This window comes from Alligator mississippiensis, chromosome 1 (assembly GCF_030867095.1).
Source record: "Alligator mississippiensis isolate rAllMis1 chromosome 1, rAllMis1, whole genome shotgun sequence".
NCBI lineage: Eukaryota > Metazoa > Chordata > Crocodylia > Alligatoridae > Alligator > Alligator mississippiensis.
Genome location: NC_081824.1, coordinates 358,634,387 through 358,654,306, shown reverse-complemented (window position 1 = coordinate 358,654,306; position 19,920 = coordinate 358,634,387).

Below are 19,920 nucleotides of genomic sequence, written 5' to 3'. Positions count from 1 at the left end.
TTCCCCCACATAACCAAGCAGCAAACTGTAGGTTTGTAATAGTTTGAACCATTAAAGCTCCTAGACACTGAGGAAATACAATAATAAATAATAGTAAACCAAAGCAGCTAAGCTTAGTTGGCCTGAGGGCCTTTTAAATGCATCTGCTTGGTTTCATAACACTATAAAGCTACAATATTTTGATAAGCACTGGAAAACAGTTCAGAGTTTCTGTAGAAACCCTTGGAGCAAAATGCTTTTAGAGGCATGAAATGCTGTTACATAGCTAGAAATTATTTAGGGAAAAGTGGAATTTGCATGGGAATATATATGGGGAAAATGTAACTATGCATTGACCTGTTTCTGAATCCAGTTCAGGGTAGTGTCACTAATGTGAGTATAACTAATAATGAATGTTTTAAGCTATGTAAAGCACAGTTTGATGCTCTCATTCATAGTGGATAAAACTACCATCACAAATAACTTGAACTAGTGAGCATACTGATTATCTAAGCAGAGAACACAACCAACCTCTTCAGGTTAGAGCAAGGTGAAAAAATTCCTTTTGATTGCAGATAGCTGACTTGTGGAGCTCTATATCTCCTTCTGATTTAGACCCTACTCCAGAAAGGTGCTGATCATTGCAACTTCAGTGGACTTCAGTAAGAGTTACAAATACTGAAAATCACTCAAGATTATAGGTCATAAGAGGTCAGTATAAGTGGAGGGTTCTCAGCAGTAGCATCTTTTTCAAGTACTATTAACTCAACATCTAGTACTTGTGTCAAAAACACTTTAAAAAGAGCCCTGTTTCTTCAAATTCTGCATTCTTTATCTCCAGAATATTTATATATTCTGAATTCCTGGGACTACTTGTTAATAGAATACAACTGTATTTGTATTATATATTTCATATCACCTACATCTCAAAACACTTTATAAAATTAAATATTATCAATAATAGGAGAATAAAAGGAGAAAAATGTTAAGACATCTGAGCAAGAGATGTTTTCAGATGAGGTTAAACAAAATGGAGAATCAATGAAGTAGAGAGATAGAAAAAGTGTTATCTTTAATTGTGAAATAGCCCATAACTTTAGCTCCTAATTTCCTTCTTTTTGTAAGTTTCATTAAGAATGAGAACATTAGTTAAATGTAGCTTTGCATTTAATTGAATTTAAGAATTTCAGTGCTAAGTACTAAATTTCATATAATCAAAAATAATGTGTTTTCTTTTCAGGCAAAGGACTAGACTTAGATCTAATAGATGGCTTAGAAGTCATATCCAGAGAAGAACTTAGAATCTGAATACATGACACTATTATTTTGGAGTAATCCTGGATTCTACTGTGTGGTAAACTTTTTCCAGAGTAAGGGATAGCTCTCCCGAGCTAGTTGTGGCCAGTGGATTATAGTCACAGGGTAGATGGGGGATCCAGTTTACATTGAGGTTGATTGGACGCACAACTCACTTACTAGACACACCACCCATAGGCCACATCTACACAAGATGCTGCTGTACAGTCATTATTGCATATTTATTTACTATTTGTATAGACAAGTACTAAATACATGAGCAGTAACCCCAGTTACTGTACAGTAGCACCAGCTAATGCCTTTTTTATAATGTTACTGTGCAGTGGCCTAATACTACTGCACAGTAGTGTTGTGTCACCATTTTTGCCATGCAACACTACTGTGGAGTAGCATCAGGCTACTGCACAATCAGAGTCTCATTTATACATGGCCATACTTTGATATAACATACCAGTATATAGTTACTCCTCACTTGAGAGTTATAGGTTGTAGCTGTGTTGGTCTAAGGACATAAACAGACACGGTTCTTTAAGTAAATATGGTATCTTTTATTAGACCCATTCAAATGGTTGGAAAAAATCTTCTTTGCAAGCTTTTACGTATAAATATCCTTCGTCAGGCTGAGGAAGCATCTGCAGTTGGTGTGTGCTCTTTCTGGATGCAAGGAATAGTAAAGAAGCCAGAAGCTTCCTCCTACTGCCTAATAGTTTCATTTTGTGTCCCCTAGTTCAAGCATGTGTAAGAGTAAATAATAAATTCTTATTTGCTTGCTCTGTACCATTTAATATTTTGAAGACCTCTATCATGTTTCTTCTCAAGCCTCTCAAGCCAATGATTGGCTAAGCTATAGTTCTTCAGAGAAGGGCCTGTGAGTTACAGTGGACTGTAAGTTGACTATGAGCCATCAGCCTGCTCTTGTTGAAAAAAAAAAGCCAACGGCATCCTGGGTTGTATTAACAGGAATGCCATTTGTAAATCATAAGAAGTAATTATCCTACTTAATTCAGCACTGGTAAGGCATCACTTGGAGTACTGCATCAGTTTTGGGCTTCACACTTCAAGGAAGATGAGAGCAGGTTGAAAAGAGCCCTGATCATAGCAACAAAACTGATTAAGAGCGTGCTGAAAGACCTAGGGTTATTTAGTCTGGAGAAGAGAAGACTGAAGGGTGAGCATAGAGAGGATGGGGATCAGCTGTTTTCTGTGGCTGGAGGAGGCAGGACTAGGAGCATTGTCCTCAAGCTACAGCAGAGGAAATTTAGGTTTGATATTAGGCAAACTTTATGACCATGAGTGTAATCAAGCATTGGAAAAGGCTACTTAGAGAAGTTGTGGGGAAATTTTCAGGAACACGTTGTACAGGCACTTAACCATCTAGTTTAGTTGAGCAAGGGGTGACTTCATGAGGTCCCTTCTAGCCCTACTTTCTTACGATCCTATGATCTCTTTTCTAAGATGATCATAGGATCATCTAGTCCTAGCTTGCTTAGTTTCCCTTTATACCCCTGACCATTGTTGCTGCCTTTCTCTGTACCTTTTTTAACTCTTCTATATCCTTTTTGACATGAGGGGACCAAAACTGCACAGAATATTCAAGATGTGGATGTCTCATAGATTTATAAAGGAGCATAATGGTGCATTTTGTTTTGATTACAATTCTCTTCCTAATAGTTCCTAATATTTAGTTGCCTTTTTGACTTCTGAATATCTAAAGACACCTAAATTCAATGGCTAAGTACGGGCATTCAAGGAGCCAGAGGCGAAAGCACTCTAACTTTAGAGCTTTACTCTAAGTGCCCCAGGTTAGGTCAGGAGTAAACAGAACAGATGTTAGCCCTTCAGTGGAAAGGGGCTCAAAGCCTGCCTGCATGGGCCAAGCCCAACAGATAGGATGGTGTCTTGTATGCCTCCCAGAATGCCCTATGGGCTCCCCAGGTGCCAAAGACGTGTGTGTGTGTGATAGACACAGAAACCAGGTATCCAGGACACATGCACACACACACAGCAACCAGGTGTCCAGAACACATACACACACACACAGAACCCAGGTATCTGGAGTGCATGCGTGCACACACAAAACACCCAAGCATCCAGGGAGTGACTAGACCACTGACTTTTACACAGCTGATGAGGATGATGCCTGCATCTTGCTCAACTCCCCACTCTGCAGGCTGATGGAGAGCAAAGTCTACACTCCTGGGGTCCCCAACTCCTTTGTTGGTATGTCATTGCACCCCCAATCCTTACCAGAGTCCCAGCTTACCTCCTTCTGCCCTAGCTCATGAAGCCCTATGGGGTGCAGCTGGACCACTGGAAGAAGCACTTCATTTATGGACTGGGCCTGGCCCTATGATCATATGGAGCAAAGGGATGGAGGAGAGGGTGAGCCCTCTACTGATCTTGGTGGCCCCAGCCCCCACAAAGCATCAGGCTATCTGGATCCACAAAGCCCTGGCTGACTATCTTCCCATCCATGTGGACCAGGAGCCCTCTCCAGATGAGTAGGGCCAGAGGGCTTTGAGTGCCCCTGCCCTTTCACCATGCCATGGATCTCTAGCCCTGGGCTCCTGTGGCCCCACATCCTAGATGCCCACAACCCAGGCTGACCCTGCACCGTTCCCCTTCCTCTCTTCCTCTCCAACTCCCACTAGGGGCACACAACAGAGTGTGGGGGAATATGGCCTGAAGAAGAGACTTCCCTTGTTTTAATCAAATATTGAAATGGCATTTTTTTTAGTATGTTTATTAAAGAAAAACTATGAAACATTGTACACTCAGGAACTTAGAACTTTCTTCTCAGTTAACATGCAGAGAGTGGGGAAAGACCCTGGTTGTGCTAGGTGGTTATGACCAACGATCCTGGTTTTCTCCGATTAAAAATAAATCCCAATTTTCAAATTTAAAAAAGTAACCCAAAATGTGAATTTTGAATTACTTTATATATAGATATATGTAGAGTGGTGTTTCATTTTAATCATGGAAAAATGTGGATTTTGGGTTACTTTTCTTAAATTCAAAAAATGGGGATTTTTTAAATCAGAGAAATCCAGGATCCCTGGTTATGATATTGAGGGTGGAAGGGGAGTGGAAAGCCATGGGGGTTCAACTCAACAAACACAATACCTTGGGGGTCTGCAAACCTGACACCCCTCCATTTAATTAAATATTGCAGCTACCAAACTTTTTATGTGCATAATAAAAAAAAATGGAATATTTCCCACTCCAGAACGTGGACCCAAAACCAGGGGGGCTGCTTATCCCCACACAGGCTGCACCACTCCCCTTCAGTGGGACCCAAGCCCAGAGTAGCCTGACCCATTGGTGGGTCATGTCCCTTGATCACCCCCCATTCTGAGTACTCCTGTACCCTTCTAGGACTGGTCTGAAACCTCTTGGGGTGGGAGGAGGGGGCTTTGCCTATGCTGGTGAACACTAGCAGCCATGGGTAGCCAGTTGGTCATGTGGCCCTGGCATTGGGTCTTGGGAAGCTTGGTCCTCCCCTCCCCAGCTGTTTCTCCCCAGATTCCTTTCTGGTTCTTTGGTCCATGGGTCAGTAGCTCCCATGTACCACATCTCCTGTTCTGGGGCTCCTGGACCCCAGCATCTTCCAATCAATCCGCAGTATGGAGCATTCCACCTCAGCTGTCCTTCAAGGCCCCCCTCATGGGACCACCAGTCACGTCACTCCAGGGAAGAGTCCCTGGATTGGTGCTCACCATAATATGGGTGGCTGGGCATCAGCTTTTCTAAACACTTTGTCCTGGGAGGGCTATTGTCTCTCCATGGTAGGCTGCACTGATGCCACTCAGGGGTATCATAGCTGAATCCCAAGTGGTCTTTGACCCTGTGCATAAATTCCTCATCCTGGCACTGTGACTCATCTCAGTGAGTGACCTCCTCAGAAAGTGGAGGAGACCTCAATCTTGGACCTTCACAGCATGTTCCTGGGCCTGGGTGGCTCATTCAAGTGCCACACTAGCATGAGTATAAGCACTTACCATTCTGTCCCTTCCCACCCTCTATATCAAGAGTTGCATTTGTTCCTTATTTTACCAGTGTGATCTACAGACATGTCTCATGTGCCCTGCAGGTTTCCAGGTGACTATCCTGGATCCAGCATCTCAGCCTCCATGACTGAGCCTCCCACGCACAAATGTGGAGTCTGCTGGCAAGAGATACACCGAGAGATCTATGGTGAGTCTCCTTCTAGACCCTTTCCCCACCCAGGGCCAGAAGCCATGCAGCTGCTTACAACCCAGCACTCACAATGCATGGAACATCTTAGTTCCATCTTCCAGCTGGGAAAGCCAGGACACTGAATAAGGAGCTGTGTTTGAGCTTGAATTTTAGGTGAAAATCCTTTTCAGATCACCCCAAACCACATGCCTGGGTTCCATCTTCCAGATGGGAAAAGTTGAATGCCTGGGTTTCACCTCCCTACTGTAGGAGCAGGGATGCCTGGTAACACAGATGTCCAGGTCTGGAGGGATAAGTCTTCTCTGGTTCTCTGGGAGGAAAGGGAGGGAGTGTGGGGAGGAGTTGCTAATTTTTCCTGCTCCCACTGCACTGTACCTGTAGCAGTACTTAGATGTTGGTACTCTGCCAAATGGCTGGTGGCACCCAAAGGCACGTGAGCAAAAACCTGCAGTTATGACTTTGATATTCAGCATGCTCTTGGCTTTAAGATTGTCCAGGTGGAAGAGTGACGATACTGATTGTGACAGGGCAACAAGCCTGCCCCATCACAGAACTCCAGGGGAGCAATGGGAAACAGGAAACTTACCTTGGCAATGGGCCTGAGGAAGGAAGAATGAGACAACAAGCAGAGAACAGGGTGGAGATTCTTCCAGTATCTTTTCTGTGCCGTCTGTTGTCTCTCTCTTGTAGTCTCTCTGTATCTCTTCTGGGTTTTTTTCCTCTTCTTTCAGGAACTAGCTCCAAGCCCAGTTCCCCTGTAAATCCTTCCGACAGTTCCTTGCATCTCTCGCAGCTGGCACTCTCTCCCTGCAACTGGCACTCTCTCCACCCCCACAACCCCTTGTTTTTGTTTTCATCTGAGTCCCACTCTCCTCCAGCTGGGTATCTCCACCCTGTTCTCTGCTCGTTGTCTCGTTCTTCCTTCCTTGGGCCCATTGTCAAGGTAAGGTTCCTGTTTCCCGTTGCTCCCCTGGAGTTCTGTGAAGGGGCAGGCTTGTTGCCCTGTCACAATCAGTATCATCACTCTTCCACCTGGACAATCATCAAGCCAAGAGCATGCTGAATATCAAAGTAGGCAACCACATTCTTCCCCATGAGCTTATACCCCAAGCTGCCAAGGAGTCACATTAGACTCTTCCCTCACCTATAAATAACATTCAGAAGGTCAGCAGTAAAGTATCTGCATGGGTAGCTAGCTTGACATGCGGTTCCAACTTCTAAGCGCTCAGATCCTCCACACTTGCAATGGTATATACCCCAGCAGAATATAGCACTTCTGTATGGTCCAGAAGGTGTCTAGAGAAGAGACTAAAAAGCTCAACATGGTACTTAACAGTATGCAGGCAGCACAACTTACACACATGCAAATGTACTCTGTGTACTCTTGGGTATTAGACCAAGTAACATAAGAAGATAGACCCTAACTGTTGCCCTGTTGCCAGGTTCCTAGGTCTATGGAGAGCCCAGAAAGCTGGGTAATATGGCCCTGTACATTGTACTAAATTTAGTTAAAGGATAGAGTGAATGGAAATGAAATGATCATTCATGGTAATCGGTCTGAAGTCTATTCCTACAATGTTTTATACCAATACCAAACCCAGCAGGGCCCAGGTGATCCAGCAGTGACTGGGTAAGATGCCCAGTTGATTCTGACATGCTTAGGTGGGGTGTCCAAGTGACCCAGCAATGCCTGCATGACCCAGTGTTGCCTGACTTGGGTGCCTGGGTGACCCAGCAGTGCCCAATAGGGTTCCCAGGTGACTGCTGTGCCCAGGTGACACAGCTGCACCCCACTCAGACACCACTAAGTCATCCTGGCACCCTACCCAGGAACTGCTGGGTCACTTGGACACCCCACCAGGGACTGATGGGTCACCCAGGCACCCCATCCTGGCACCATCAAGCACCTGGCACACCACCTGGAGTTATGGGGAATTTTCAGGTTACCGCAAAATACATACCACCTTCACTGGGAGACTCTTCTGAGGAAGCCTGGGATCGGTTTGCCTGATCTGAAGCTTGGTTTTCATGTTCCAACCTGCCTCCTGACAGGCCGCATGCCTATGTGTTATGTATGGCTCCTAAACAGGGCCTATGGAATCTTATTTCATTAACTGGATTTGCTTTTTTCACCTCTTTACCTGTATTTATTACTTGTTTGCCTTTCCCAACTTCCCTCGGTACTGCTCCCTCTCCTCCCGCTCTCCCTGCCTTCTCTGTCTTTTGTATTCTAATCACTCTATTTGATACACAGTTCTGTGCATGTCCTTTCACATCATCTGATGAAATGAGCTCTGGATCACAAAAACTTTGATACATCTCTGATTTAGCTAGTCTATAAGGTGCTTCTCTACCCTGCTTTCTGCCTGATTTCAGACTAACATAGCTAACTACATTGCTCTCAAGATTAAAATCCTATATTTGAAAAGGCTGCTGTGTCTGATTTTTTTTTTTTATTAGGGTTGGTCAGATTTCAATTTCTCTATCCATACTCAGATAATATAGTTATTTGCATTTGAGTTCCTCCTTTAATGTGAGGGTGGCAGAATCATCAAAAGCTGCAATCTTCACAAATATCCAGATAGGGTAGATAGAATCCGTATACTGAGTACTAATACCAGACAGTGGTTCATAGATTTGGAAGCTGATATTTGATGCCATACAAAAGAAGTGAGACCCTGGAGCTGCAGGCCAAAAAAAGTCTTGCAGTATGCCAGGTGCTCATGGACTGCTGCCAGCAGTGCCCAAACTGCAGAGGCCATGTGGTTGCCTCCAAACAGGCCCAGGCCTGATATTTTGACTTCTACTACCCAGAGCCAGAAGAGGCAAACTGCCCATACCAGGTCCTACTGACTGGGAGGGGGCCATACTGGGGTCCCCAGCATTGGCAGGGTGCCTGGCCCTGTGGGCTGCCTGGGAGGGTGTGGCCATGCCATAAGCGGCAGAAGGTAGGGGCTACCAGGGATCAGCCCCTGCAAATGCATTGCAGCAGGTATGACTGCAGGGCAGCCCAGCCATAGGCTCCCGGCTGCTGCAGTTGGGGTGGAGAGGCAAGCACACTCACATATGCCTCTAGGATTGCAGCCAGCCAGGATTGCAGCCCCAATGTGTGGCTGCCCAGAAGGACAGGCAAGTTTCAGTTTATGTTATTTGTGAAGGGGAAGGGGCTAGATGAAAACCCCCAAAGTGCAGGAGGGAGTGGGGCAGCCTGGGCAGGCTGGGTCATAGGACAATCAGAGCCTAGCAGTGCATCCAGGAGTGTGAGGTGGGGGGTGGCGGGGGCTCTCATGTGTACTGTGGGGGAGCCAAAGGGTGGGGCACATGTCCCCATGATCTGTGCACAGGGAGAAGGTGGGCTACTGTTGCAGGCTGGGCTCTATTCTGCCGTGTACCTCACTGCTGCTGCTTTGAGAACAGTATGACACCATGTGCGTTCCATTGGTAGGTGGCCCCCTGCTGGGCGTCTGCCTGCCTAGCAGTGGGATGCATATGAAGTAGCACTGCTCTCCAGGTAGCAACAGCTGCAGCAGGGAGCAAAGTGCAGCCGGCAGTGGCACCCACCTCTGTCATAGATGGGGGGGGGCATGTGCCCCCCGGGCCTCTGCCAGGGTGCACACAGTGGCGGGAGCCTCCTGCACCCCTGGACAAGCCACCTGGGCTCCGATTTTCCCACCACCCAGCCCAGCCAGGGCCCCACTCACCTCAGCCCCTGCCACTGCATCTGCCCCTCTGCCTCCCTCACTGCTGGGGCCTTGATCTGCCCTGCCCCCACAGCCTTTTCCCCTCCCCCCACCCCTTCCCCCACAGACTTACCTGCTGGTGGGAGGGCATGCACACATGCTTAGCCCCAACAATATTTTTTTCTCCCTCCACCTATGACTAGTGTCCGTGAACAGTGTGTTTTGCTAGTCTCAATGTTAGGTCTGTGGGGTGCTTCACGATGTGGGGGAGGAAAGGGGAGATCCAGGGACTCAGGTGCCTTGGTACCAGGGCTGGTGCTGGGGCACAGACCCATTCCCCCTACCCCAAGCAAGACTGGGACTCACAGCTGGATGAAGGGAGCAAGGGAGGTGGGGGTTGGAAACGGGCTTTGCCACCTCAAGTCAGTGAGAGCCTGAGGGTGGGGATGGTCCAGCACCCAGGCAAAGGAGATGAACTCTAGTCTAGGCTAGAGCACTGCCCTGTGGAGGGGTCAGCAGGTTGCTACAATGCCCCACAGGATGTTGGAGGAATTCAGCCTACCTTGACTCGAGATGGGATCTGGCACAGACATTTGATACAGCACCCTAATATACAACACTGTAATCTGATACCACATGTATCAAGGGTCACCTTAGAGCAGGTTCCACCATTTTTTATCTGCTCTATGTGCCATTACTGTGTGTTTGGGTATGGCTATAGAGCACTTTCTGTGTACTTAGTACACAATAAATGTAATGTCTGTACTTGGCCAGCATGATCAGCACGCAGCTACTTGGAGCTAGTCAAGGGTGGTGGGGGAGCAAACAAGTGTCTTGAAGCCTTCCCCAAGGAACCTCCCTTCAGCCCTAAGTGAATGCCACCATCCATGTGGGATCCAGAGCCCAGAACCCTATCCTGAAAGTTGTGATCTTTCTTTCAATAAATTGAGTGAAGCTCACTAGCTCCGTTGAGAGACAGCTGGAGAAGGGGACCCCATTAATACAATAGTTTAACAGAGAACTCTGGAAATGTGATATGCACCTAGCTGGGTGAATTCAAGTCCACAGTAACCACCTCTTAGAAGAGTTACCTAACTGCCATATTAGAGGCTATTCTATTTAAGACACTATCCTCTGTACAGTGAAGACTTTGAAACAGATGGGCCAGTAAGAGGAAGAAAGAACATGATTCTGAAGTAGCTAGAGATACGCTGGGTCCAAGTGGCTGCTCTTTGGCTTCTTTCTGTAAATTGTATTAAACAGACATTGGATAAAATTCATTAGGATCTATAAGAGAGGAAAACTGAACCCAGGACTCCATTCCTCTCAGAAGATTGCAATGGTAACTAAGTGTTAACTTATGCATAAAATGTTTCTCCTTTGTCCCCCAGTGGACTAAATCCTGAATTACTCTGATACAGAACAGCATGTTTTCCACAAGAGGGACTGAAGGTGTCCTGCTCAACTCCAAGTAGCTTAGAGTCTGGTGGTTAGAGCATTGTAATAGGGACTTAAACCCGTATGGAAGAGGACAGCATTTAACTCAGGGCTCCAATTTCCTAGGTGAGCAATCTAAATCTGCTACAAATATTTAAAACTATTCTACAAGAAAGGGATATGATGATCTTTTCTAGCTTTTTTATATTAAGTGGTGGTAACAAGTGCCCAATTCTGTCAATGAGCAGCCTTCTGGATTGAACGCCTCAAGGGGCTTAGGTAAAACTAGGTCCAAGCTGCTCAGCCCTATCATGAAAAATGCTTCTATGCATGAGTGGAATTAGATATTCAGACATCTTGAAAGCTTCAGTATTGCAAAGTGTGTTATCTATGAGACACAGGTGCCCTCAGGCTTAGGCGACACCAGAACAGGGGTTTTCTAGATCATATTTTTGGATTTAAGGCTGTCTATACATGTGCTCCAATGCATTCTAATTAGAATGCTCTAGCATCACTGCAGCATCATGTATATAAGCCCCCATGGGTTTAAAAATGGCTGCTAGGGTGCTTTAACTAAAGCTTATCAAATGATGTAGTTAACATATCCCACAGCCATTTTTAAATGCACAGGGGCTTAATACATATGATGCTGTGGCATTTTAATTAGAGTGGCACTCCAGGAACCACTCTAACTAAAACATTCCTTCCCACCCCCCAAGCATGTGTATAGGTACCCTATGTGCCCAAATCCCTCCTAAGAGCCACTTAGAGCACTGGTGTGTGTTGTTGGCTCAGTTCACATTGTAGTTTCTAGGGTCAGAAGGGACCTGAACAGATCATCAAGTCTGACCCCCTTCCCTGGGCAGGAACAAGTGCTGGGATCATAATATCCCAGCCGGATATATATCCAACCTTACCTTGGGGGTCTTCAAGAGAAGGAAGAGCACCACCTCCTTTCGGAGCCCATTCCAGAGCCTGGTAGCCCTAACCGTAAAGTAACGCCTCCTGATATCAAGCCTGAACCTGCTCTCAAATCAATTTGAGTTCCTAAAACAACATTCAGTGCCTAAAACTGGATTTTCTGTTTGTGCTGCTTCATCTGCAGGAAGTGGTGCAGTAAACTGTTGATCCAAAGGAATTTGAAAAAAAGAAAGAAATTCTCATTCAAGAATTTTTTTTACATTAAAAAAATTGTTACATAATATGAGCACTTCTTCTCATATGTCTGACTGTCTACATTGTGGTATCCAAAAGTGGGCAAATGTTGGATGTGCTATACAAGTTATAAACATGGTGGCAATATATGTTTGATAGGTATTACAGGGTAGCAGTTGTAAAGCAAAATTACATAGAGAGCTTTGGCTCTGCTCTTGACTCTACCACTCTCTTGCTGTCTCTTGTAGAAATATCTGGGCTAGCTTTAAAACTCGGTCTCAGTGGGTGCTCCTACATGAGATGCTACATTGCAGTAGCAATGCTTTATGGTGACATAGCATCGGTGGGCAAAAAGCATTGATATACCACATCACTGCGGTGATGTAGCAGCTAAAATAACCATGCACTGTACAGACATTTAGTACTCCCAATGACCTTTTGGAAGTACTAAATGATGGCACAGTAACAATGAGGCATGTGTAGATGCTCCCAGTTAATCTTACACAGAGCTCCATACTGCTCATTTATAGCCGATTTAAACCAGCCACTATGGTATAGACATACCATGAGTGATGCTCAGCTAGTAGTTAATGGCCACATACTTTAAAGTAGATGCCTCCATTTGTTTGTCTGATTGTTGATGTATGGGATGAAACCATAGAGCTAGTAGCAAAATTCTTATAGACTTCAGTGGAGTCAGTATTTTACCCAGAAGCCTGATTTTCAAAGGTGTTGGACAGCCAAAATGCTTATTGGCTTTAGCACCTAGAAAATTCCCCATTATGTCATTGTGTTCAGAATTAGAGGCTTTAAAAAAAAAAAAAAAAATCTTAGGTCATAACCTCTCTGCTTCAGCATAGCCAATACAATATATGGGAATAAAAATAATCTTCCATTGCCTCTGAAAAAATGCATTGTAGGCCTCATCTGTAGAATCACTATATAAAGTGAATAGTTATTATTATAAGTTATGTTATTATAAAGCTGGCACAGAGGGTTTTGCATAATCATGTGTTTTTATGTTCTAAAAGGCAAGATGTGCTTGTTCATCTCTCTCTAGTTTAAAGACTCTCTTGGGCTTTCATCTTTTTTCTGCAACTTTATCAGTATGAGATGAAAGCACTCAGTGGAATATAGCAGGTAGTACTCCTTCATGAGACACACAATGGAATATTATGCAGGGACAGAGCTGGACATTGGGAACATAAGAAGTCAATATGTATTCCCCCAAGTTCTAAAAAAAAAATATATATATATATATCTTGCAAATATAACAGCTTTTGCTTGGCTGTTACTGTAAAGCTGTTGCTTATAGCCAGAACCCAGGGGATGTATGCACAGAGGCCTTATGCAGACAGACCAATGTGCCTAAATTATACAGGCTCCAAGGTGAACCAAAGAAAATGGCATGCAGAAAGACTTAGGAGCCCAGATGGTCCATCAACAGTTAATTAAGTGGCAGATACAAATACAGAAGCATCTCTGCGGCTGCCAACACAACTGCCTGCAGTCTGCCATGGATTCACATTTAGATTGCTAGATGAAAATCTTCTGCTGATTGGCATCAGTCTCCTGTGATGCTCATCTGAAAAGCAGACAGAGTAAATTTCACAGTCTTTTTGTCTGAGAATGAAAATAAATGCCAGAGAGGGGCTGGCTGAGCATGCTGATAATGAGATAAGAGCCTTTAACTTCTCTGCTACCAGTGAGAACCCAACTCAAGTCAGCGGTGACCAAAAGTGATTAGCATCTTGTAACTGTTGCCCAGGTGAAATGATTTGGTAGTCTCAGTCCATTTTATATTGGACATGTCTTCACATCAAAAGAACCTGGCATCCTCTCTAGCAGTTTCAGGCTACAAGCCAAATGCTTGAATGAGCATGCATACTCAGCTATCTAGACATTCCTAGGGAGAGTCTTCCTAGAAAAAGCATGAGTTATTTTAGTGTAGCAACGTGTGAAAGCTTGTCCTGTTGCTACCTATGTCTGTGGATGGAAGGTTTTATTCCCCAGAACTTCCAAGAAAACAAATCTTTAACAAGAAGTATTTTATCTACCTCTGACACTTTTAGCTCCTCATTACTTGCCTCTCCTGTGATCCCATCCAGAGTTTCTACTCCATTTTCTGAACAGGCACTCCTTTAATCCTCCTCCCTTAAAAGGAAGCTGGCCTGCTTCATCACTTCACTTTTTAATTATGTTTGATGTTTTATAATTCCATGGGTTTTTTTTCATAAAAGAGAATGAATGCTGTTGTGGGGAGGGGAGGAGGCTTGTGAAAGAGGAAGGTTTTCCCAGGACTCTATTAATTCTTCCTAATAATATTTTGCTTTGTTTGAGACTGCAGCTATGTTCCCAAGTCATGTCATCCTCACATACCCAGAGACCTCCAGATGAAAAAATCACCACGCTTCAAAAATGTAAATGTACCTACCCTTATTTAATTTAGAACAATTAATAAATTCACTCTTCAACTCAAGATTCAAGGATAAGAAAGTTATAAATGACTTCAGTGCAAAATTAAAAAAAAAAAACAATGTGTGAATTGATTCATAAGTGAGTTAGAGAAGCCTCCTTTGACAATTTGTTACACATAAAAGAACAACCATCATGAATATTTCAAAGGGAAGAACTCTTTTGCCTCCTTTAAATATTAATGCTGCAGAGAGACAACATTAAATAACAGTTAGCAACATGTAATATTTTCAAGTTTTAAGACATGCAAGTACAAGAAAGCTAAATAAAAAAAAAAACCCATAAGTGTGGAGTAGCTTATCTTTTTTTGAAATTGGGCATTTTTTCTGGTTTGTTAAATACAGTCTTTAACATTTTTCTTGAATGTTTATAAAAAGAGATTATACATTTCTTTTTGGGGTTTGTTTTATTATGTAATCTGACAAAAACTAATGGACAGGACAAAAAAATGCCATATTTACTCAAATACATGATGGCCCTGGGTTGGGGCCAGATCTACAGCAGCTGCCTGTACCCACTGCCTTGTGCTTGATTATAAGGCAAGGGGCTTTCCTCCCCCCCACCCCCATGTTAAATGGAGGGGAAAAAAACTTCATTTTCTAATCCAGTAGATGGTAACACTGATGCTTTATGACCAAACAGTCTTTTATATCTTCTATAAAAATAATCTGTAAAAATGCAAAAATAATTCCCAATCCTTCATTTGGGGGGGGAGGGGGGGGAAGGAATGGAGAAACAACAAGGTTCAAATATTATAAAAAATGGGAAGCCACCAAACAGAAATTACTACATGTTCAGCAGGTTTTGCTATATCAACCAGCATTTGGTTACCATGGTGGCAAATGCACTTACAGCTTAGATAAGTATAATTGAATTTAGGTTACAGGAATAACTTTCCCCACTCCCCTAAAATTGCTTCTTTGTCCAGTCCAACTGAGAAATGGCCCATGCAAAGCACATATCCTAAAGAAAAGTATGGAATTGGCGATTATCCTAAGGGAGATGCGAGTTCTACCAAACAATGACAACAGATAATATTCCTCTTCCACTGAAAAAAAAATTACTTGGCATTTCAACATTTTCCAAAAGGCAATCTTTCCTGTGTAGTGTTTCTTCAGTCTTGACTTGGATGATACAGTGAAAGCTACTTGTTCTTTTTTTACAGTAAGAGAGTGACAAGACTAAAACCTATGTCTCTACAATTGCATTCAGCTTCCAACTAGAAGCAATGTAGCCAATCCAATGTTCCAATGTTTTCTGCCAGCATAAAGTATTTCACAGCTAAGCTACTGACACTGTTAAAGTGATGTTACAGGTTACCTTTAAACTATTCTAAAGGCACTTAAAATGGGAGTGTGCATTTAGGGTGCCTACCAATGTCTAGGGGCCATACTCTAAGTCATGGCACTTTATACATGCAAAGTCCCCACTCCCAACCCAACAGACATCTACCTGGAAGAGGGATGCTCTCTTCATTTATCCCCAACTTGAGCCTCTTGACAGCATTAACATGCAGCTGCCAGCTCACATCTGCTGGTTGAGCTTTGCCTGGAGCTGGAGAAGGGGTGGTGTGGAATGAAGCTCTCTCGCCTCATGCTCCCCTCCCCTCCCCCCCGCCCCAGCTACCCTGGCTGGGGTATTGGGGGGGACCAGGACTGGGCCCATAGACAAGGAATTGATGCAGGAGTTTTGTTTTTAAACACACATCCATATACACACCCTCCACAGTACAGGTAAAATACACTGCTGGAGACTCTCCCCCTATACACCACATATACTGTGTCTACATTGCAGAAGACCTAACAAACCCTTTAGCTGACCAGCGGAGTTAACCTACTGTTACCTTAACATGGGCCCTCTGCATGCCAGGAGCATGTCCACAGAGTAATGTTGAATCTAAGCCCCTGTGTGCCATTTCCCCCCTATACATACACACTAGCATTAATTTTCTCTTTTAAGTCAGAGTACACCACTGAAAAAAAAATGACTCTTGGTGTGGTTTTACCCTATTTTCTCAAATACAATATGAGGGTTTTTTCCCCCCATTCAACATGGGGGTCTGGGGGGGAAATCTGTCTTACATTCTCATACAAGGAAATGTCGCTAAATGCACTGTCTATCATTAAACTGCTGCCTAAAACAGCATGTGCTCAGTAATGGAAACCAACTATGAGGTTTGTTAAATGCAGCCAACACTGAGCATTACTATCAAACACATGACTAGATAGCCTATGTTGGACAAACTTACTGATGGGAACATGCCAAAAGGATAGGCTAGTGAAGCCAATATGAATAAGATATATGGTAGTGCCCATTGTGCTCAGCCCCTCGGTGCCGAATCAATTTCAAAGCATAGGTAGCCACAACAGTGAACATATTTTGACTCCCTTTTCACTCCCACAGGTAAAACTGGGCCTTTCTTTCCCCATCTCCTGTTTTGTTTTGTTTTTGCCCAATGAGTCCATTCTTTGCCAGCGAGTCCTGTTTTTTAACCAGCATTAAATGTCTGGCAAACATCACCAAATGGGCCCCCAAACAGTTCATCCAGAACAGAATCCTTCTGTTGTCTCCTCTGCAAGCTTCCCCTGGGGTGCACCTGCAAGGCTGGTGCATTTTCCGAAGTGTGTCTGGCTAGGCACCTTTGCTACTGGCCACATTTGCTCCAGCTGCCTAGGGTCCCACTCCAAGTCCACAATACAGGAACCTGAGCTGCACTTGCAGCATGGCAGGAATACCCTGAGGCCTCAGGCATCCTGCTCCTGGCAACTCCCCACATTACCAAAAATCAAGTCCCTGGCTGGTCCGGAAGCCCTGTCTAGGCTGCTATTGGGGCTTCTGCAAAGCCTGAAAGAAATGTAAACAAAAGAAAAACGTATCTGCAGCTGCTGTTCTGTTGTCCCAAAGCAGCAACTTCGCTGTTCCCTCTTCTTCTTCAGGGGCTGTCCTGAGGACAACCACACCAACTCCAACTCTCTCCTTCTGGCTACCCAGCTTTTCCTTCCACCCCGCTCTTATCCTCCTCAGCCTCTAGTCACCTGACCTCCTGGCCAGCTCCCAGCTGATCAGGTGTGTTGAATGCTAGGAAGAAAAACACCTAACTTTCCCTAAGCATGGCTCCCACAGCCCCCTGATGGGGAATCCTGAAGTGAGGCGAGGGGAGGCAAGGGACAGGAAAGCCACATATGATTAGTATGACTCCACCATGCATGAGGTGGATCCGGACCAGGTTGCCCTGTGCCTCATCTTCATATAATTTTTTGAAGGATCCTGCAACTCGTGGCAAGACCATCCAGTTTCAGTCATAAGTGAAGGGGCTAATAAGCACATGGATCGTTGTAGGGGGCTGGGAATACTGAGCATTGCTGAGCTGTGGAGTAACCATGGTTTTAACCATGGGGCATACTTACATGTGCATTAATGCACTTTAGTTAATTAAATCCAGTACCTGAGGGTGCCTGTACACAAGTGCAGAGGGTGTTTCAACACACTGAAATTACAGTGCATTGGAGCAGACTTGATTAATCAAATTGAGTCTGCTCCACGTGCAAACTGATGCACCGGGCGCTACATCACATGCATTTGTATAAACAGCAAGATGTACCTCAGTGGGCAGAAAATAGCAGCAGTGTGCTTTTGAACTAAAACATCTTTGATGCGCTTTAGTTCAAAAGTGTGCTGCTGCCATTTTTTCATTGCTGATGTGCATTTCTCTGCCTATACAAATGGATGTGCTGCAGTACCAGGCACTTTCAAAAGTGCTCAGCACTGTGGTGCGAGCATGTACACAAATATCCTGTAATAACAGGTACTAAATGCTGTCATCAGTGCTACAGTGCATTAACACAAAGCAACTTTTTTTATGATGCATAATGCTTGTTGGACTAATCTACTGCACTTTAGCATAGTTTTTGCCAGCTGCACAAATGCATGGTAGAATTAGTCCAATGGGCATTAAGTGCCTAGTGTAGACATGCCCACTAAGTATGAAAGTGCTACTTAACAGTGTGTTTATGGACCACCTGTACTAAAATTTGCAGTAGTTTCAGAAAAAGTAAAATGCAATAATTCTCAATGAACTAAATTACTACAGATACGTTTATTTCAAGGCCAGTGTTTTCAAATTTGTCATGTGTCCAGGGGGAGCAGTGTCTCACAGTAAGGAGGGGAGGAAGAAGCTGCAGGGGGAAGACTTTTAGGGGGGTAGAAGGCAAAGGAGGCCCCCCACCCTCCTGCTGTAGCAGTAGGAGAGGTACAAAGTAAAGTCAAGTCTCCAATAATTAGATTCTACACATGGAAAATTATAATAAATTTATATACTTTTTCATATATAGAATCTAATTAATGGGAAGTCATCTTAAAGTCAGGATCATCTTATATTCAAGTAAATATAGTATATATTGGTACTTCCAGTAGTTTCAACCTCATTATTTGCATTGCATTAAAGCTATGTTTGTAAATAAAAAGGCAATTATTGCTGAGCTAGAGACATAAGAAATAAAGAACTTGAAAAGCTCAGGACTGAAAGTGTTGGTTGTAACAATCAATGAAATATTTCCCTCTGCCCGGCTGTCATTCCAACACTAGAGTCCAGATGTCCTCCTTTGCGTTTGTAGAACAGAGTGCTTTAAGGGCTGTTTTTTGTTATTTTTATATTGTATAATGGATCAAATGGTTAGCAGAGTCAGTCAGTGAATAAAACAAAGGTCTAAGTGCTAATCTGAATAATAAAATTTCAGTGGTTGCACAAAAAAAGGGAAATGAATGGAGTTTGAGAGAGTGCATTATATTGCACTAAAATCTTTCTATTGAATAGATATTAGGCTCAAATAATTTGTATAAGTGTATACTTTGGTTCACGAACAAAAAAGCATGAACCATTTTTGCACTCTTTTTATATAAGAGTACATTTGGAGGCAGATTAATACATTAAGTCATTTGGTCAATGAAGGAGAGGAAAAATATATTCCAGGAAATGAACAAGAACATAAACTATTTGTTTATTTTTCAAGTCAGCTGTGGAAACTATGCTAGGTTTATGTTTATGTGTCAGATGTACCTGCACATCTTCCTGTTTATCTTCTGTGTATAAATCAACTGCAGGTGTGTCATGCTTTCTTTTTAATGAAAATGCACTTTCTCAAAATGAACATCAGACTTTGTAGAGAGGTCTATAAAGTTTTTTCCCCAATGATTTATCTTATGATTGCATCTTCTCATGTCTCTGAAATGTTATATGATATTATGAGGGTAAGTACATGGCATATTAGATTTAACTGAAAGACTTTTTAAGGTATTAAGACTGGACTTCAGATTCTCAGGTTTTTATGTTTCTTCAACATCAGTTAAACGAATAAAAATGTTTCAAATCATTTATAACAAAACATTTATGTATTATAGGTGAAGCTGGCAGTATCACCTATCATTAAATTTGCCTACTTTTTCCCATTCTGAGTTTCTTATAATTTTGCCAAACTTCAAACTTTTGGACTAAAATGTTCTATGGCTTAATATTTCTAGAAAGTACCACCTAGAATGGCTTAGTCATTCTTCCTGTGTATGAAAACTGTGAAAGCTTGGACACTGTCTCTTGCACAAAAATCCAAGACAATGGCTGGGGCAGGACTGGATTGTGGTAACAAGACTGCCACAAGAAAATCAAACTCTGCAAATGGCTTGCAAC